The sequence below is a fragment of the Brienomyrus brachyistius genome, chromosome 23 (assembly GCF_023856365.1).
Source record: "Brienomyrus brachyistius isolate T26 chromosome 23, BBRACH_0.4, whole genome shotgun sequence".
Lineage (NCBI taxonomy): Eukaryota > Metazoa > Chordata > Actinopteri > Osteoglossiformes > Mormyridae > Brienomyrus > Brienomyrus brachyistius.
This window is the reverse complement of record NC_064555.1, coordinates 13,972,732-13,988,134: the sequence shown is the minus strand read 5'-3', so window position 1 is coordinate 13,988,134 and position 15,403 is coordinate 13,972,732. Positions and strand designations below refer to the sequence as shown.

General features: G+C 47.3%; 1 protein-coding gene across 2 annotated transcripts in view; it reads right to left on the bottom strand.

Moving 5' to 3' along the window:
- Positions 1 to 15,403, bottom strand: part of LOC125718625 (semaphorin-6D-like) — a 105,161-nt gene that overhangs the window by 72,531 nt on the left and 17,227 nt on the right. For both annotated transcript variants that reach the window (XM_048992545.1, XM_048992544.1), the window contains exon 2: positions 11,006 to 11,130. The gene's annotated coding sequence lies outside the window, so the exon portion shown is untranslated. The remainder of the gene's footprint in view (positions 1 to 11,005; positions 11,131 to 15,403) is intronic.

The following is a 15,403-nucleotide window of genomic DNA, read 5'->3' as shown; positions in this document are numbered from 1 at the left end:
CTCCGCTGAGCTTGCTGATGGGGAGGTAGCTTCACGTTTGGCCGACTTAAGAGCATGAAGGCCCCCAGAGGTACCCCCTCCTTACAAGGACAAGGATGATGTGCCAGGCCAGAAATCAGGCCCCCCTGTCTCAATCCCACCGTCCTTCAGCCAATGCTGGAGTTCGACCTTGGCCATCTACCGCTTTCCAGGCTCACGTCCTCGTCGGATGATGGGAAGCACGTCCGGCGTGGGTCGAGGGAGATGCAGACGCGATGCACGGAAACAGGAGTCAGGCGAGCTCGAGTTGTATGGCTACGCGTCTCTCCAATAAAAGCCAAGCGCAGTCAAGGTTCATCGGGCAGAGACCCAGGCGGGTTCCCACGATTATCATGTCTAGACACATTCTATGCAAATGCTGATATTTAGACGCACGCCTGTATAAAATTTGCCGTCTCCCATCATCAGTTGCCATGACTGTGATATTTTTGCGCTAGTGGTGCAGGTAAGTGGGGGGGGGGGCATTGTCCCAACTCAGTATAAACTGTTCTGATATCAGTCTTGTCATGTCCTCTTCTGCTGCGATTTAGTGCCTTTGCTGACGGTGCATGTAATGCGACGGGAAGCTGCAGGCCCTAACGGCGGCCATTAGCCACAGCAGCGCCATGGTTTATTTTTACAGCCTTCTTGCCTCTCTAATTAGCTCTCTGCTGTTAGGCGACGGCGCTCGGCCAGCGGCCACCTCTCCCTCATTCGCACCGGTCAGAGTCGCTAATAATTCATTTGTGTTCAGGCACCTAATGGAACCGGTGCGGCCCACCTGGATGGAAGAAGAGCGTCGATAATCACCACCTTCCCGCCGCGGAGCGCATTCACATCCACAGCCAAGGTGCTTCAGATGCAGCACTTACGCTTGCTGCACTCTCTCCCCTTTTTTTCTCCTCCCTCTTGTTTTGAAGTTCCTGCACCATTAGAGTAAGGAAGGAGGTTGCCGGCGAGGAGGCTGGGGAGAGAGGCGGGCTAAACATTGAAGTCATAATGACCCTCCCCCGCCCTCCCCATTGGTCCAAGACTCCCGAATGCAGCTGCTCGCCCAGAAAGACAGACCTGGGCTGAGTACGGACAGGAGGAGAAGTGGGTGGGGGTGGACAGGAATTGGGCAGGAACCAGGCAGCTGCAGATCGGTGGCATTAACGGCGGGGGGGCAGTTTTTTTTGGGAGGGGAAGATGGTCCCTAACGACTTCTAAAGTATGAATAAAACATGTGCTTTTCTTACTGCTGATAATGTTTACAGCATCTTCTGTTGTAATGTCTGCCAGGCATTTCTGCGAGTGATGATGGCATCAGTGAGTATGACACTGCATGATGCATAACCGCGAAAGCCGCTAACATGAGATGCGACACCCGGGGGGAGGCGTTTACCCGTACAAGACAAGAATGAACCCTCAACTTCAGTAAAGCCCATTAGGCAAAAAGACACAGTTTATCGCTTATGAGCTCATTAAGCAGATAACTGAATGCTGTCTTTAGCTATTTTGCTTTGCACGGGATCAGGGGAATCCGGAATTGCCCCAAATCCCAAAAGAAGAAAAGTAAATATCATCAGGCATTACAACGTACCACACTTAACGCAGGTGGGGGTGTCAGCAAGCCCCCATCCTGTGATGATCTGAAAAACATCATCATGCAGAAAAATGGTTTTTTGACTTGACACACTTTTCCAGAAGTGGGTTTCCTCTAAAATTTTCACTTCTCCGTATATTTGCTCCGACCACAAGACCACAAACAGGAAAGGGGCTGGGAATGCCAGGCTGGTAAAGCCTCACACGTATTTCATTGGCCCTCACCTCTGCGGAATGCTCTAGAAGTGTTTCCTGAGAGGTGGCAACAGGACGCGGAAGATGGCAGAAGGAACCGGGCCGCAGTGGCAGTAAGCACGGCTGCCGCCGATCTGCCTGTTCTACGTGGGTCATGGGATCCGGAATTCTCCGCACTTGTGACAGGGAGGTAAAGCAGCTGCACTCACTGCTTCCGGGAAAAAAAAAAACCACAGCCCAGCTTTTGCGGTCAGGGTAACAGAATATGAGGGGGAGAGAGAGAGAGAGAGAGAGAGAGCATATGACACAGACCACACGAGTCGCTCATATGAGACAGGAATCGGAAAAAGGAGCAATGAATCCACTTTAGCTAATTAATGTAGCTAATTTTTTTTGTGTGAATAGTGGTCTCCCATTAGACATACAAGCACAGGAGTGCCTTTGCATCGGGAATAATGCTCACTTCTCCGCAATCATTTTCTTTATTCTAATCGGGGATTCTAAATAAAAGCCAATATTGGCTGTGCAGATGCAGAATGGGCCGAGTTAATTAAAATAGCTAAATATCTAACGGAAAAAGAACAAACAGAGCAAAGAAGTGAAACGTCTTTAATTCTACTTAGCTGAAATGGCTGAGAGTAACGGCAGCCCCGTTCGGGCCATTAGATGAATTACTTCGCCTTTGGGGGCCTGTGGAGTTAATGGTCACCGGCCCTCTGTCATTGTCACCGTGTCACTTCAGATCGTCACCCGGTGCCGCTCGGTTCAAGGCTCGTTTGATCTGAACTAAGATTCGCTTTGATTACTAACCCCGTCGTGACAGAAAGGAGAGAGAAGAAGATGAAGAAAAAGAGAAGAAAAAGAGGAGCTGAAGAGCAGCCTCTGGTGACAGAGACACCCACCTGCCCCTTCAGTGGACACCCCATGCGGGACACCCTGGCGTCTCCAGCGAAAGCTTTTGCACACCCTGAGTTGTTATTTTTGCACTTGTGGCCCCCCCCCGGATAGCTTGAGTGACTCTGGCCTTTCTCCTCTGACCTCTCTAATGAGCACGGAGCTCTCCGACACAGATCGGCAATCACAGGGCGCTTTTTGTTCATCAACCATTTCTCTGTAAACTCCAGGCACGGAAGTGTGAGAAAATCCCAGCCAGGAGGCCGTTGGAGCCACCAGCGACGTCACATTTATAGCCCCTTGACATCCCGCTCCCCTCCCGACTCCTTCTGGTTGTTGTACGTATTCAATCGCAGTCTCGTGATTGGCTGTTTGTAGGGGCTTTTTGCGTTAATGAGCAGCCGTACCTAATAAACTAGCTATTGTGTATATAATCAGGCAGACCTTTAAATAATGACATAATTATATCCATCCATCCAGCCATCTCTCCATCCACCTTCCATAACTGCTTATCCAGTACAGACATTCTAACCCAGGATGCACAGATAACGAGGAAGGTGGCACCTCAGGCGGGATGCCAGTCCATTCAACATACGGGCACATATGGCGAAAGGTACAATAGCTGGCAGGGTGCTCCACAGTCTGCAGACTTCCCTGCACAAACACACCTTGCTCAGCTCACCGGCTAATTGCTAGGTTTAGTAGGTGTGTTTGTAAACTGTGTTGCAGACTAGCCCTCCTGGACCTCAATCAGGGAACCCTGTTCTATAGAATACTGATCAAATGACACCCATTAAAGGTTTTAATATTCACAATGGCTTTCAGAAGGATTTGTGTTTTTTTTCTCTAAGGGATTGTGGGTAGGTGGGGGACAATGTCATCAGCCAATCAAACGTAAACAAGAATGTCGGTTTGAAGCAAGCATGTCCTGGACCCATGGATCCATCGATCCCGTCTCCAGAGACCACCGATGTCCATGCAGCACCCAGGCCTCACTTCACTGCCCAAACTCCCTTTGCCTCACTCTGCGTCAGCGCCCCCTCAGAAGATGGCGTGCCTAGCGGCCACCTATGCTGCCTGATGGGCAGACCAGCTGTGTCGGAGGTAGTGGTTTTGAAGCAGCAAGCTAGACTGTGCCACTGGGCAAACTGGGGACTGTACAAACAGCCAATAAGTGGGCTACCCAACCACCCAAGCTGGCGGCGAATGGACTATCGCCAGAAACACAAAAAAATCCACCCAACTTTGAACTTCACACTCTCTAAATGTTTTTGCTGGCTTAAGTGGCTATTTTTCCTTAAAGACTCAAGATCCACAGTTATTTTTATATCTGCCATTTAACATGAATAAGTTTAATGGAAGGAATCTAGCAAGGATTATATTTAAAATGTTCCTGTTATTTTAGGCCGAAGCCAAAGTGGACTCGAATCAGGGGAAGTTTCCTGGATCCTCGGCTGCTCCAGTGGGTTCGTTAGCACGCGTTTAAAATTAGACTAATTTATTCAGGAGTAAAACAGGGGAGTTTCAGCTGATTTATTGGGATGGTTAGAAGCTCAGAGGAGAAACTTCAGAGCCACCTTCTAGAAAGCTCCGGCCGAAAATGGGGAATGTGACAAGTAAAAGTGGGAGGAGCAGTGGGGGGGAGGGGGTGGGGGAGTGCTGTGGTACAGGTCCACCATAGCTATGAATTTACCCAAAGTGCCAGGCACCCAAGAACATTTACTGGGGTGGGGCCAGAGGAACAATGGCCCCAGCTAAAAATTGTTTCCCTGAGTGCCCCCTCCCTGTCACTCATCGCTTAAAAACAAATCATTGGCTAATGATAAGGTTGGCCCCTCTGTGTGAATTATGACCCCTCTTTTGCCTTCCACCATAAAGAAAATCCTACAATCGACCCTGCAGCCACCACAGAATGTTCTGGATAGAGCCCAGATCTACCTCGGCATCCTGACAGCCATTTCACACCCTGCCCCGCCACCTAGGTCCATGCGGTGACACGGGCTGACATCCTGTGACCATATCACTCTTCGGTGTGAGCAATTACGTCATAAAAGCTAAATTAGCTGGTCATTCCTCCCTTAAACATGCTCCTCTTGGTCCTTCTGCTATGGGAAGCAGAGCATCTACATGCAATCACCTCCCTCCTTCACTGTAGCAGCCCAGTCTGCTTCTCAAAAAGAGCGTAGCATCCTCCTTTGCAAAGAAGATGAAATGCCATCACATCTGTCCTCCTTCTGTCGGGTCTTGCTCGAAATTGAGGCTCAGCGTGAAGACTGGGGGGTTAATCCGACCTGGGGCCAAACGAAAGGCCCACAGGCCTTCTGCTGACTGCCATGAGAAGCTGCTATTCTTTCTGCTAGTAAGCAGTTCCCTTAACGCACCAGACTGCTATAAATCAGCCTCGCTCACAACAACTGAAAGGTTTCTCCTCACCCTACCATGACAGGAGCCCTGGAATCTGCACCCTTTCGTCCACACAGTGTGACAGGCGCTGCGATGAGCGTGCCGTCAAACGAAAAACACTAACCAATAATTTTGCATTAATTTTCATCTCCATGTGCTCAACGTGCAAATCAAGTCATTTTACAGGGATGTGACGGAGATGCCAGTCACATCAACAAAAGAGCAGCAGTCTTGCAAACACACGATAAAAACAGCCGCATCCTTACGAAGATTGTTAACGTTTCTTTTCTGTCACGGTGAATAACCATCATGCAGAATTGTGCTTTTCATAAAACTGGCTCCGACTCTCAATCATAATATGATTTTGTTTATTTAATCTTTTTTGACAAAGAAACAGCCGCGACAGCCCATTTACAATACGTTTCAAACAAGGAGCAGAGCTGCTGTGATTTTCAGTGGTGGGAGGGAGCCCCCGTTTGTGGAGGGACTGTCCATTTGCTTCCCACGGCGTCACAAGCTTTGATTGAAGGACTCGGAGGTGGCACAGATGAAATCCAATCAGAGTCTGGTGGTTTGCTGCTTTGCGCAGTGCCGGGCGCATGCTGATTACCCTCATCACCATAGAAGGTCGGTAATTTTTTTGGTGTAAATACTCAATTTTTGTCAGTCGCTGCTAAATAGCTGCCAGCGTGTAGCATCAGAAAAACACGCAGAAGTCGACTCAAACGGGTCACACTGGGCTCACCCACAGCACGAGTCTGCAGCCCCAACCATAATCCGATTTCACCTCATGCACACGTTTCAAGGAAACTTTACTCCACGTGCAAAATCAATTATGAGGTGCTTTTCATCCTCTACCTGTATGCTTATCGCATCAGACTAATAATAAAAGTAAAAGGCCCAAGATTCTCCAGCTTTTAAAAGGCAGCCTTTCTGTTCTCAAGCACCAGGACGTGCTTTCAGAGTGCCTGTGTCGCATTTGCTTTCGACAAATTCAAGCTGACGTTTAACGGAAAGAGAACGAAGCACGTGGATGAACACGGGCAGCTCTGCTGCTCAGAGCTCCTACATGCCTGCTGATGACCCAGAATTCCCCTGGAAGTTTACCACAAAGGCAAGGGGGGCTAAGGATTCAGGTGGAGAGCCAAGCAGTGACCCTTTTCTGTTAAACGTGGGTGAAACGTCAAACCATCTGTCATTGTTTCGTTCTTAGTCTTTCTCCAGGACCAGGAATGCTTCGGAAATTGCGATGGATTCTGTGGGATGTGTTGACGACTTGAGGATTGTTAACGAGCTAAAACTTGCTATTATTTTTTATTTATTAAGCCGGCAGACAGAACTGCCCAAGCCTGAACGGCTCCCCAGAATCCAATTTGCAAGCAAGAGAACTATGGTGGCCTCAGCATTTGATGCGAATACAAGTAAAAAACATTCGGCGAAACCTGCAATGGAATCTTTACCCTTGAGTTTAAAAATTTCTTTTAGCAGATTCTGGTCCATAAGGATGTTTAGTATTGCTGTTGGCTGTATACAGTAAGATACACAAACTTTAGTTCGTGTCCCTGTGGATCAGCAGGACTGATCGCCTACTAGCTTAATTTGCCCTCTGTTGTGATGCTGTCTGCAGTCAGACACGACTTTTCAAAGCATTTTATGGAGACGCCACTTTCTCTCGCCGCGTCAAACATCATTGGCTAGAGTCTATTTGCCGATAAATGCATCAAGTCAACACAAAGCATGATGAGCCTAAAACACTCCCCCCCCCTGCACCGAAGGCCGGTAGTACACCCAACAGACGAGGAGATGTTGTCAGGAGTGTGACAAACAGGGGTCGGCCAGCTCTCGAAACGTGAAACTGCACTTAATTGCTGATTGTGATTCAACGTCACTCGTCAGGGAAGCCAATTCCATTGCTAAGCGAGAGAGAACTCTAAACAAACAATCATATTGGCAAATGATATTATACTGTGACAGGTGACAGAGGGCAGCATGACAACAGCAGGACATGATCCCTGCCCCTTCATTAATTATCCTCGATTGAGCTGTTAAATAAAGATGACTGAACCCATGCTAAATATATGAGCCAAAACATTATGACCCATACAAAGTGAATAATGTTGGCTATCTAGCAAAAATGGTGTTGGGATATATTAGACGGATAAGTTAACATTTAGTTCTCATAGTCGACAAGTTGAATGCAGAAGAAATGGGCAGAGATAAAGGCCTGAGTGACAGTAGCCAAATAATAGCTAGACACTTGGGACAGTGCATCTCTGAATCAGCGTTGGGGGGAGCTCACAGTCAGCTGTGGGGAGTACCGACTGAGAGCGGACTGAACATCTGTTATTAGATTAAATTAAGTTTTACTGACTATAAAATTGATTGTTTAACAGCAAAAAAAAAACTAATTAAGCAAAAATGAATTATTAATTTATTTAATTTTTATTTGCGAATGGTCACAAAAAAGAAACTGATTTTATTTGAAATTTTTAAAAAAGCCCATAGCTATTTATCAATTCACCTAAAAGGAAAAAAATAATAGCAGCGAGAGCCGTGAATGCGGTTTGAGGTAATGGCACAAACCATTTCACCGGCAACTCGACAAGGCATCATTCGTTAGGAGCCCGGCCCGGTGTGGAACCGGGATCAGAGACTGAAACCACGGGTTTAAACCGCGTCCACGCGACATTCCGCCAATCTGCCCATCTGCACACTCCATGTGCTGACAGGGCTGCTCAACATACGCACACATGAAACTGCTCCAATTTCAGCGCACTCAGAAGGCCAAAATTACGATAAGGAGGCGTCCCCCGGAAAACGACAGACTGAGGTCGGCCGCAAGGCTCATTACCTCAAACTTCCCATTGCAGGTTTGCAGATGGAACGTGGGCTTCCAGAGTCTTCCGGAGCATCTGACACCATCCACGGGAAAACTCCTTTAAAAACCAGCTAACTATTCCCTGCTCACTTGCAGTGCTGACTTTATACGAGCTATAAAACCCTACATCTGCTAGCGCCACGTATGTGATTTTCTCCTTTTTATGGCACAGTTGTGTTCCTGGGTCTCCTAAGAATCCCGGCCACATTAGTTTAAGAGGCGACAGATTATTGTCCGCATGTGTGACGTATTATTCCGCAGCTGCCGGCCCTCTTGCCGTGCGTATATCATGCATTTATGCCACCCGTCATGAACCGCAGCCACGGACGCTAGCTCCCAGGGGAATGTCCTATTCGGGCAGGAACTATGAACTAGGCTGGGTTCTTCTCTCTTCCAGATACCGACGTGGATTAGCAGCCATTTATGCTATTTTGAAATGTGAATAATGGTAATGGACAAACGGACCCACAGATTGTTTTAAAGCAGCTAACTAGCATTAAGCTAATTAAATCGGAAAAAAGGCTGTGGTGAAACTCATTATGTAGCTTTTGTGGATGTTTTGACTGCTAATTCTGATCATGTTCGATCTCGTCCTGTAAACAGCACACGTGTCAAGATGCCCCTGCTGACGTTATGATACAAAGCAGATCCTAAGAAGTCAAGTGAATAAACGGAAAAACTTGTTTAACTTCAGGCAACACTTCAGAGCTATGGTGATATTGGCTTAGCACGGGTTAGACCTCTGTGTCTGTGATCAGAAGGTCACTGGGTCAAATCCTGTCCTCAGCTGCATAGTCACATGACCACTGGGCCCTTGAGCAAGGCCCTTAACCCATCCCTCAAAATGCTCCAGGGGTTGCATCTAAATGGCAGACCCCAAGCTTTACTTCTGTGTGTGTTTCAAATGAGAGCATGATGGGATATATGTAAATAAGCACTCCATTGTAACTGTACTTGTGCAAATGAAGCATCGTCATAAACTATTACTTGCCATTTTTACTGAATTCCCATTTTTCCAAGTGCTCTTAACTTTTGAACCGACAACAAAAATGGGACAACTAATTTTCCATCCTTATAAGGAAGCCTTCAATTGACACTGAAATGTTTGCTAAGTAATGATAAAAGTAATTAAGCCTTCTGCAGCGTAAAGGGCCTAGCACAGATGGGGGAGATCAGGACGACACGGAGCCCTGTGCGTAACGCAGTCGCTCGCTGACGCACTCAGGCGCGCAGGGCGGCCCTCCTACGTGCGGAAATGCCTGTGCGGAATCTCTCTTTAAGCACCCGGTGTTTTAATTTTTCCTGTCTGTTACGAGTGAGCCTTGGGGGGGGAATCGGGGGTTACGGCGGTGCGAGAGCGGCAGAGCGCAGCGCCCGGGAAGGCATGCTTCAGGAAGCATAATAAACCATCTCTTTATCTCTCCTGGGGATCTGCTCACCCCAATTACGTGCCTGACATTTCTCTCTCTGTCTCTCCTTGCTGGGGCCGTCGAGGGCTGGGATCACACGGAAAAAGTGGTCGTGGCTCAGAGGTCTGCTGATGAATACCTGCTTCCTCCCTCCTCTCCGATGCAGTCAGGACGAGAGAGAGGGGCGCTTGAGAGTCATCGGATCGACAGAAGTTTGACTTCACACAAGACATGCTGTTACCTAATCTGAGCAAGACATGGTTCGTTCATTTTCAGGCTGTACCGGCACCTGGCTATGCCAAAAATACAATAAAGCCATCAGAAAGATATTCAGAGATCAACACCAAAACGGGTATGTGACACGCAGGTTATCTAAAAGTGTTGGTTATCCTACAAAATCTAAAGAAATCGAGGCAAATGACCACCAGAGACAGAACTTTAAAATGATGAGTCATTGCTGGGAACTCACGACGGAACGCAATGAGTAGCCAAGTTATGCGTAGATGATATGATCTGACTTGGGAATTAGGAAGCGCAAAGCTCTCACAATCGGCTGTCAGTGTTACACCTTGGCTCTGTCTTTCACTGCCCTGAAGTCTTTCCCCCGAAATCCCCAGGAACTGTCAATCACGACTGACAGTGCTGGATTGCAAGGCCCAGTGAGGCCGCGATTCTACATTTTCGCCATACCGAGGCTGAAATCTTTGCCAGGCACGTTTGGTCACGTGACTACAAAAAGGCTTAGGAGTCTCTGCTGGTTTTTAGAAGGAGAGGCATGAAGTGTCACTCCTCAGGTCTTCACCTAAGCCGTAGGCCTGACAGGAATTTGGTGTGAAGCCAGGCTAGATTTTATGAAAATAAACAAGACCACGGTCAGCAGCTGAAGCTGTGAAGATCCGTATCGTGCTTGTTCCTCTTTAAGAGAAGAGCTTAGGGAAACTTGGAAGAATCTGACTCCTAAATAGAATCCATTAATAACGCTGTCACTACATGCTCCTAAAATAACCCAGGAGAGCTTCTGCTATATCGATCTCCAGGAACAAGCCACCCCCCCCCCCCCCAACCCCCAACCAGCTTGCTTCATCTTGGAGTGCCCAAACCATATGCCATTAAATTTGTTATGGAAACACATTTCGCATTAAGTCGGTCAGTGAAAATGGACCTGGGGAGAGCTTTAATATTCAAGACATGGGAGGCCCCATTTCCCCGAGTGGCGCTGATGTGACCTGTAAGCTCGGGAGCAGACTAGCAGAGGCAGGGTCCTCCTCCTCTCCCTCCACTGCCGAATCACTGTTTGCGTAACATTCCTGTGGTGCAAACTGGGCCCATATCCGCTTATACAGCAAAAAAACCCCCGTAGGAGTCCATTACGTACCAGCCTTCCGAGCAACAGCACCTACCTACGCAACTAGCCGTTGAACTTTCAAAAGATGCAAAATTTGCATACCAGTCTAATATTAGATAATAATTCTGTGTCATCCTCGGCCTGGACACTGATACAACACATTTTTTAAATGAGAGATTGTTTTAAAAAGGCAGGGCCAGGCATATTTTCGTTGAACTCTCCTTTCTGCAGCCGAAGCCTTTGACAGTGGTGACCCTCTCACTATCTGTAGCACCTTACTTTTGCTTCTCCAGCACCCAACGGCAAGGCTTCCGACAGCAGGCAGTTGCGGGGTGGGGGTTGGGGACGTCTCCAGGCAGATGGGCAAGGGACACCTCTCGGGCATCCAAGATCCCAGGACCAATCTGTGGAAAGAAGAAAGAAAATAAATGAAGAATTACATTTGGCAAAATACAACAGAGTGGGTTGTAGGCGATGTAGACTTTGTAGACTTAACCCCATTCTTGAGAAGTGGTTTGTTGTATAAAGGAGCCAGTTCCGGAAAGTTCTACAAGCAGGCCCCTTGCCCTCTACTGACACCAGTGGTTAATCGGCTTTGCGACTGACAGGAACTTCCCAGCACAACAGTTCACCTTAAAGGCTCAATTTACGAGTGTCCCTTGCTGATTATCTTACACCGGTCCCAGAGACACAATTTTTATCTACACATCCTACCCCAGGTTGGGCTTTTACGGGCCCCCACTGCCCTATTCAAGCAGGAGCTGTTGCTAATGGCTAGGGGCCCCGGCGCAGAAGCACGCCGTCGTTCAGCCTGTAAACGGCACCCTGCTGTTTACTCTGCAGAATTACAAATAGTTGCAAACAGGAACCTCGCAGTCCAAACTGCCAGCTCCATTAAGTGCAATAAACATCCGTCTGTCGTTCGAGGAAAAGTGTTCCATCCGAAGCCCCCGCTTTCGCCCAATGTTTGGAGCAGCTTTCTATCGGAGTTCCCAACTTCTGAAGTACTGGTTCGCATCCAGTTCCCTAGCAGTAAAGAAAATGCTTCAAACCATCGCTTTCTCCTCAAGCTGATTTGCTCGGGCGCGATGCGGGAGACCACAAACGGCATCAAAGGATGGGCCTGTGCTCCAACATAAACAAAACAGGGCCCCGGTGTTTGCATTCTGAGAATGAGCGTTCCTGATTTCCAGCCCGACAAGTTTAAGCAGTTTGTTAAGTATACCTAGCTAAAAAATAACTAATTTCCTTGGCCTATCAGAGGCCAGAGCTATCTGGTAGACCAAAGGCTGTCAGTGTGATGGATAAGTGAGATAACGACCAGGAAGATTGCAAAACACTCACGAACACCTAAACTGAACTCTGACTGGCAATACATCCTCTGCTCATTTAATGATGAAGTTCCATTCCAATGACCAGGTCATTAAGTATGATAGTCGCTAACTGAAAATCACGGTAGACTAATAGAGATGCATTTATATTCGTATTTACGAATGGTCGCTAACTGAGGTAATCGTTAAACAAGTCGTGGTCGCACGGATCATACAACACAACTTGTGTTCATGCTTGACCATGCCGAAGTGCATGCATTGTAATTTTTTTAAAAGATGGCCCATCAACTATGACTACCGCCTACTTGTCCGCAGCTTCTGAAAGATGTAGTTGCTGTTGGTAGTGCATCATTTTCCAAAACAAGACACCTTCAGGTGCACTTTTACAGACCCTTAACACTGAGTAGTGTTTCTCTGGGGGTTTATAAGGGGAAAGAAAATAATGTCTGCAAAACATGACAACGCTCATTTTTCCTTTGGCCTGCGCAAAAATAAAACACGTCATAGATGGCTGGGCCTGGACCTTCATTGGAGGGCACCTTGTTCTAGGGGCCTAGCTGTCAACAAAGAATGTCAACGTTATTCCTGCTGTGTGGCCGATGTTTTGACTCAGTATTAATTCAGATCTTTCCCCTGGAGCATTAAGCTTGCCCGCTGTCCCTAAATTCAGCAGAAACCCAAGATCACCACTGCCCCTTCCCCCCTACTCCAAGCGAGACCGGCCTACAGGGAAGATTAAAGAGGGGTCAGCCCAAGTAGCCCAAGTTACCACATCTTCCCAAATCAGGTCGCTGTTAAACACTCATGCCCAGGATCAAGCTGCAACGAGTCAAAACTCTGGAACCAGCCAGAAACACAAATGAACACGGACTCTCCAGGTCTGCCTGGTAGCTAACCCTGCAGCTAAAGCTTAAAGTTTGGTAGATTCAGGTAGACTTCCTTCTTTTTTCCATCACACATGAAAAAAACATTCTGCTATGCTTGAACGACTTGGAGACTCAAAGAGAGAGAAAAACGTACCGCTTGGACTGTACTGGTTATACTGACCAAAGGGACGTTTCTGGGTATATTATCTAGATTGTCTCCTGCTTTTCGTCTGTAAAAAGAATCTTTGCTGTAGAAGGTCTGTTTGCCAGTATTTCTACAACGGATACTACTGGGAATACTGTGTCTAGAATAATTTTGCAGGATTCGCGTGGCAGAGACTGCAGGAAAAATCAGACACATTCAGGGCCTGCATGACGTTCGTGAGATTAAATAGGAGACCTGTTAAATCAAGACTGCACATTAATAAACTACCTTATTAGCATAAATCAAGGTTTGATTGGAAAAGCAGGGGAAAGGACCTTTAAATAATCCTGAGGATGTTGTTCAGAGTTTCTGTGTGAGTTGGCTTCAAAAATCTAGATTTCAGTATTTTATTAAGCTTTTAACTGTGTACAAACGGGGAATTCTCATCAAAAGAGCCTTTCTCACTTTTCATAAATGGAAAACAAGCTCCTACTATTTACACAGACTTTGCATAAATCCATAAATTATCCAAACTGCACAGGAAAACACACACAGACGCAGACACACACTCAAAAACACGAAATAAAACCTCCTATGTACCTAAGGATCCGGACCTGAAAGCGGGTCTTGAAACAGTTTCGTCTTGCGAGTCGATCTGTGCCAAAGTCATAAACCCGATCGCGATATGGTTTCACCTCGTGGCACGCCTGGCAATCCAGCGGGCGCTACCATCAAGGTATGCTCAGTATGGCCAGGCTTCCTGTCCATAGCGATGGAGTAGCAAATAATAAATAATTAATCCCGAGATGTAAGGTTTACTTTATCGGACGTTTTAAGCAAAGTGTCTTCAGCTCCAGCTGACCCCGAGCTACACTGGTGACTTGTCACCTTCCGGGACGAGGCCGGAAGGTTCCAGAATGCCAAGACAGGATTCCAGGTGACATTTCGACACACTGTTTGCCTCACAAAACAGCTCGCTAGTGATGCTAAAAAGAGCTGACCTATTCAGCAGAGGCTAATATGCAAGGGGGACTGTGGTGGGGGGGTCAGTCTGGATCAGGCCTCTGGTTAAATGCTTTATAAATGGTTTTGGTCCCCCCCCCCATCCTCCCCACCCCCAGCCACTGCGAATGAGGAACCATGCCATGGAAACATCTGCTTCCGATGATACACAGTGGAAAATAAGTCAGAACAGTGAACACGTACTTTGTTCATAAAGCATAGTTCTGATGCTGCCTTCTGAACTTGCACAATCAGAACTGTGCGCAGACGGCCTGTCTTCAAAGCAGCTGGCCTGTCTGCGCAGCAAGAAACTCCTTTGACATTATGGCTCAATCAATCCTTGTTATAGCATAAAAATGCAAAAACCCTTTTGTTGCTTCGGCTACCAGGTGGCTATGTCTCGCTGACATCACTGGCACGACCCACAAATAACCTTACATGCATTAACCAGTAAACTCTCTGGCTCTTAGCGCTGATTTGATAGTCCAGGGGTGGTGAACCTGATCCAAGGAGAGCTAGTGTGGCTTTTTGTGATGACCTCTCAATCAGCTAATAACAGTCCCCCGGACTGGAGTTGAGAACCATTATTTTATTATTGGCCGATTGAGTCGTCATCCCAAAAAAACGCATCGGCTCTCCATGGATCAGGTTCGCCGCCCCTGGGCTAGATAGTGTCTAAAGCCTTTCCACAAAAGACTAATAATGCTTGCTGAGCTCAGATTGGGTACAATTGTTCACTGGCAGAACACATAGGGTTGATCTGTTAATTAGGGTAAATGGCTCCCAGGTTGGGCTTTGATATGCTTTGATTAGGGGACAGATGTATCAATACTAGCTATTCATCTAGATGGCAATGGTGGTCCATAAACCCTGACTCAGCTGGTGCCCCATCCAATCAGAATGCCTCTTTTCCTCATGTGGTTTCCTGGTGTTGCCAGATATGAGTGATCACATGACTTGGTTTTTAAAATCACAGGAGGTGGCTCTGGAGCTAGCTGGGTGTCCGTCCCTTATTGCACCCCTTGTAGAATTTTAGAAATTCCATGACATTTGAATTCCATGGTCTTCTTTGCACAGTAAGGTTTGGATATTGCAGAAAGACAAGATTTAAGTGTAAGGTTTCCTTATGGGGGGGGCACAGACTTTAAAGATCAAGGTCCCACAGAAACGTCATCCCACGGTGACGGAATGGCGATTGAGCCCCGGCCCTTCATTATTTCCACGTAGCTGGTCCTGTCCGACACAGCAATACATCCGCGGCACATCCGCAACATGCCCGTGACACATCCGCGGCACATCCTCTGTGGAGGCTCATAAACCAACGGAAGACCCC